Below are 6,346 nucleotides of genomic sequence, written 5' to 3' on the forward strand. Positions count from 1 at the left end.
AGTAATTAGTCCATTGGTTGATTGAGCATTTCACTTACTCTTTAATCTTTAAGTGCGCATTGTGTGAAATAAGGAAGAGGATATGTCCTTTTGAAAGAGTGTGTGTGCATTCACGAATGTGCTAGTATAGCTACATTCTCGAGCTTGTGAGTGAATACCGAGAGTCGTGACAAGCTCTCGTAGCCTCCACGCACTAATCGGGTCACTACCCCTGTGTTGACAATACATGTTTGCACATGGAAGCTATGCTATGGTCGTCCATCGCGGCGCTCCGCAAACAATGGGCAAAGGCTGTAATAGACCTGCTTGTTTCCCTCTATCATACTTTGTCTTTTGGCATACAATGTATTTTGACACATACTCATTTATGTCCATTTTCATTGTAGGCTAATAAAAGTACTTTTCCATGGCTTTCATGGTAGCTTGAATCCCTCTATGCCCAGCATAACGTGGAGCATGAGATTCATACATTGTCTTTTCTCTAAGAGCCTTGGTTATACATAGCCTATTGCCATAGAGAAGATATCCATCTTGAAGCATATATGGTTCTTCTTTCTTCCCTAGAGCAATGGCAGACATGACATCTCTAAAATCAGAATCAGTAGCATACTCCTCTATCATTGAAGATAGATCGTTGTGAGTGGCTATTGATACTGCATTAACTTGGGGTCTCCTAGAGAGAGCATCGGCCACTAAATTGTGTTTCCTAGGAATATGAGCAATATGAAAGTTGAATTGTGATAAGAAATTTACCCACCTCATTTGTTTGTCTGCTGAAAGTTTAGTTTGGGTCATAAAATACTTAAGACTTTGATGGTCAGTCCTAAGAATAAAGCGTGTACCCAAAAGATAATGTTTCCAGGACTCTAAAGCATGTAAAATAGTTAAGAGTTCTTTTTCATATATGCCTAAGGTCTTTTCCTCATTGTGCAACCTTCTACATTCATATGCTATGGCATGCCCTTCTTGGAGCAATACAGCCCCAAGGCAATCACCACAAGCATCACAATGCACTTCAAAAGGTTTTGAGAGATCAGCCAAAATCAAAACAGGTTGTGTAGGGAGCTTTTGTTTCAAAGTTTCAAAGGCTTCCCTTTCTTTTGAGGTTCATATATACTTAGTATGTTTCTTTGTTAAGTCATGTAATGGACCAGCTATAAAGGAAAATTTCTCTATGAAACGCCTATAATATGCACACATTCCAATGAAACTTCATAGTTCATGGAGATTCTTTGGTTCAGGCCATGCATTTATTACTTCCAACTTTTTAGGGTCCATTTGGATCCCATCTTTGGAAATAATGTGACCTAAATATCTAATCTCCTTTAAAAAGAACTCACTTTTCTTTTGATTAATATAAAGTTTATTCTCTCTCAAAACCTCAAAACTTGAAATATTACCTAAAGATGCTCCTTGTGTTCTTCCAAGGATTTAGAATAGATGATAATGTCGTCGAAGAACACACCAGTAAATCTCCTATGAGGCCTGAAAATCCTTTCCATCATGCGGTTGAAGGTAGCAGGAGCATTGGTCAGACCGAAAGGCATTACTAGATATTCATATAGACAGAAGTAGTCCTAAAGGCCGTCTTTGGAATATCTTCATGCACAATTCTGATTTGATGATAGCCACTTTTAAGGTCTATTCTACTGAAATAGGTAGAACCTTGTAGCATCAAGACCAAACACTAAATTGAACAGTGTAGTTCCAATGGCCGTTTTGAATGCTACGCAGTATGCCCAGAGTGCCGCGTTTAGCTTCATCTCCCAATCTGTTCGGGAATTATTGACTATCTTTGTGAGCATGGTGCATAAGATCTTTTTGTGCTCTCCGCTTGTCCGTTTGCTTGAGGGTGATAGGGTGCTGATTTTCTGTGAATCACTAAGAACTCGTCGAGAGTAAGTAGTGAATCACTTCATTCAGGAAGGGCGTTCCTCTATCACTCACAATCTCGATCGGTAATCCATAGCGTGTAAAAATCTGCTCATAAAGAAAACATGCAGTGGTTCGTGCATCACTTTTTCTCGTGGCTTTAGCTTCCACCCACTTGGTTAGATAATCAGTGGCCACAATAATGTATTGCGCCTAAGTCCTATAAGCCGGGTGGGGTTAATAGGACCGACAAAGTCTATTCCCCATTTTGCGAAAGCCCGAGCACCCATCATTGGTCTTAATGGCATGTTATCTTTCCTCTTAGGCAGTTTTACCCGCCGCTGACACTCGTCGCATCTCTTGACAAACTCAGCAGCGTCTTGGAAAAGAGTAGGCCACCATAATCCTGCAGTCATGATAGCTTTCGCAGTTGTTTCTGCAGAAAAGTGTCCTCCGGATAATCTTGTGTGAGCTTGCTCGAGAACCCTTACGTATTCACCTTCTGTGACGCACAACCGTAGTTGATTGTCCTTTCCTCGTTTGTAAAGCTGATTTCCAATCAATTCGTAGTCCTTTGATTCTAGTTCAATTGCCTTGAGCCGTGCTTGACTAACCTTTTCTGGCAACACTCGGTGCTCGAGATAGTCAACAATGTACTTGCTCCATTTGGGTGCAATTGAAACTTAGAACAGTGTTGCATAAGAACGAGGAGGTGTTTTCTTGCATTTCAAGCATTTTTGTACATATTCATGTACGTCTGCTTTCATTGTTGGCCACCACACTCTAGCCCATAGTACTCTTCTAATCAAACAAATCATCAATTCTTGGTATTGGAAACCTATTCTTAACCATAATCCTATTAAGTGCACGATAGTCCACACACATGCAGTATGTACCATCCTTCTTTTGCACTAATAAGATTGGTGAGCAAAAAGGAGATGAGCTAGGTCTTGCCATGCCTTTCTCAACTAGCTCATTTACCTACCTTAGGATCTCCTCTTGTTGAGCTTGAGAAACTCTATAAGGAGGACCATTAGGTGGAGAACTCCCTGGAAAGAGTTCTATGACATGATCATCATCCCCTATTTTTGGAGGTAACTCACTGGGAATGTCATCCATGAAAATGTCTTCATTTTCTTTGAGGAATTGAGATAACTCTAATCCCTCCTTAGAGCCTTGGCTTTCGACATAGTAAACACAATCACTATTTACAAGATCTTTGACAAAAATCATGTATCTATCTAAAGCTTGACTATTTACAAGAGGTATAGTATGCCCTTCTTCACAAGCTTGTATATACATATCTTCTTCCTGACATTTGAAAGTGATTTTCCTTTCGAAAAACTTCATGGAGACAACCATGTGATCAAACCATGGTGCTCCAAGTAACACATCTTCTCTCTCGAGAGGGGAAATATAGAAATCTTCTTTATCTACATATCCTTGGATGTGGAGCCTTAGCTTTCCAAGGAGAGGAGTCACTGGAGCTTCTTGCCCTTTGAAAGGCCCATCTGCATCCACCATTTTCCCCATCTCATGAGGGTGGATTCCTAGCTTTGTAGCCAACTTAGTGGATATGAAATTGTGAGTTGAGCCGATCAAAGAGAATGAGAGCATCATGCTCTCTTACTTTTCCCCAAGCATATGAAAGTGGGGATCCTTTGCAATGTCCATCCTCTTCTTGAGCTTCAACCATTGTAGCTCTAGGTAGGTCACTGCGAGTGTTTCTCTTGGGGCAAGTTCTATAGACATGACCCTGCTCCCCACATTTGAAACACTTATTTTCTCTCCTAAACTTCTCAAGTTCTTCGGGAGAGAGATGATACTTACCTTGGTAAATGCCCTTGTTCTTCACTTGACTCGAATTTTTGAAGAAGCTTGGCACATTGGAATTTCTTCCCTTTCCACCATCATTACATTCTTTCCCTTCATTGGGCCGATAGTTCCCCTTATCACATTGTTGGAAGTTGATTTTTGAGGCAACTATTGCATGGTGAATAACCTCTGAAATGGTTTTGGGCAATTGAGCATTGATGTACTCACTCATTTCCTCTGGCAATCCTGCACAAAATTGTTGCTTTTGCTCAGTGAAGTCTATTCTTTTATAGACAATGGCTTTGAGATGTAAATCCCAAAACATGTCTACATACTTTTGAATAGATGACATTGGTAGCTAAGAATTCTTCATGATGGCAATTCTCATAGCTTTTCAAGTCATAGGGGCTTCTCCATTTGAGCGTAAGCTCGCCCACCATTGATGTGGTGACTTTTGGAAATGCAAGGAGACATGACGTAGCTTAGAGGACTCAGTGAAGCCCTCATCTCCAAAGGCAACGTTAAATTGTTGTGTATGAAAGAACTTTTTCAGTAGCTCCAAAAGTACCATCATAAGTTAAGAAGGTAATATTCTTACCTCCTTCTTTGAACTTCTTGAGCTTTTAGGAGCACTTCCAAGCATCATGGCTCCTTCTATGTCCTCTCTTTCGTAGCTCATCAAAAGAGCTAGAGGAATGGCCACTGCTATCATCCGAAGATGATAGGGATGAAGTGGAAAGAAAAGATGGTGACTTCTTCTTTCTCTTCCTTTGTCTCCTAGCCTTTTTTTCTTGATGAGAAGAAGGAGACCTTCTTCTTTTTGGAGAAGTGGGAGACTTCTTTTTGGAGGAGTGAGAGACTTCTTTTTGGAGGAGTGGGAGACTTCTTTAATCGGTGTCATCTAGGAGCCACTTCTTCATCATCACTGGAAGAAGAATCATCACTCCTATCCTCCACTAAAGCTTCATTTCATGGCACATTCTCTTGCCTCACTTGGGAGTCTTCATTGCCTCTTTGCTCTTGAGGTAGAGAATGGCCTAATTCCCTCTCCACCATAGGGATTTCTCTTTTGGAGGTCTCACCAGGAGCCCTCTCAGAAATTCCCTCTTTTTGGAAAAGAGAACTCATGTTGTTGGCTGCAATTTGAGCTTGTAACTCAGCACGAAGAGTGGGATTACTTATCACCTCTTTAAACCTACTCAAAAGATAGCCAATAAATTGTTTACCACAATCAATGGCACCATCTTGTGCCAAATTAAAGCCACTATCATTCATTTGCCTCTCTTGATTACTATGAGACATTATGTACATAGTTTTCTAGGATGTGTGCAGCTTAGTTTAACTAAGACTCTTAAAGCACTTCCTTCTCTAAAACTCTCATAGGATCTCTCTTCTTAAACAAGAAGAGAATAGCCTCAAGCTCTAATACCAATGTCAAAGGCTAGCATTAATTCCTTTTATTCACGGCACATTTTATGTGATAAAAGAGAGGAGAGAACTCCCTAATCACAAAAGCTAGAGAAGGAGAGAATGAAATTGAAGAGAAAAGAACATAGTTGCAAAATTATCGTAGTGTGGGTAGCATACAAAACTCCTAATCACATAATTTGCAACACTATAAACATACACACACACAAAAGAACACCATTGAGGATCCGATTTACTTGGAGCCGGGGTCCCCCCTCCAAAGGAAGCTTTGGATTATTACTTCTTCCATAAGGAAGAGATCATTACAATGAACTTTTTGTACTTACACCAAAATCTTTTAGCAACATGGATATGGAAAATCACATGTGCTAGCTCAGCATGGGTGAGTCCTCAATCCCAAGCTCTCAAACACCACAAATGTTGAATAGAACTGTGGGGATGGAGGTAGATTAAGAGGAAAAAGGAGTAGCTTACAAGAAAGAACTATTTCTCCTCACTTAGTACCTCCTTCTTGAGCTTAGCTTAGCTTAATATTTAGTTTATGCAAGAAGAAGAGTAAGCATAGCTTGCATATGAGCTAATTCTAGGCTATGCATAGGAAGAACTACGGGGCTTGAGCTTGAAGAGCTTGAAGAGCTCTTCAAGCTTGCAAGAAGAAGAGTAAGCATAGCTTGCATATGAGCTAATTCTAGGCTATGCATAGCAAGCACTACGGGGCTTGAGCTTGAAAAGCTTGTTAAGCACTTCACTTTTACTTTTTTTCCCCACCCTAATTGCACTTCAAATGATCAAGATAATCCACTTTTAAGGACTCACCTACTTTATGAAGAAGCTTGGATGCTCAAAATAGTATCCACATGGCTATTGAGAGGTGGATAGGCAGTAAGTGGGGGAGGTTGGGGAGCCCATTTTGAGCCTTCCCATTGGTGGAATCAAGTCCAACTTGGACTAAAAGGTGCCCCCTTTCCACTTTCAACATTTATTGCCCATGAGCCCGCTTTGGATGTCACCCAAAAGCCATATTTCAGCCATTTTAGGTCCTTCGAGGCCCCATTTTTACTCCGTAAAATTCGGATAGGATCTTAGGAAAATCTTTCATGCACTTTTAAAGTGGGATTCACATTTTGGCACTCCTCTTGCCTTGAATCCACTTTCATACATGTCACTTTGTCCTTCTGTGCATATATGAGCTTTTCCCTCATCTCAAGTAGTCATTTCTAGAGAGAGAAAA

The sequence above is a fragment of the Cibotium barometz genome, chromosome 41, assembly GCF_041138505.1.
Source record: "Cibotium barometz isolate CiBa-2024 chromosome 41, ASM4113850v1, whole genome shotgun sequence".
In the NCBI taxonomy this organism is placed as follows: Eukaryota; Viridiplantae; Streptophyta; class Polypodiopsida; order Cyatheales; family Cibotiaceae; genus Cibotium; species Cibotium barometz.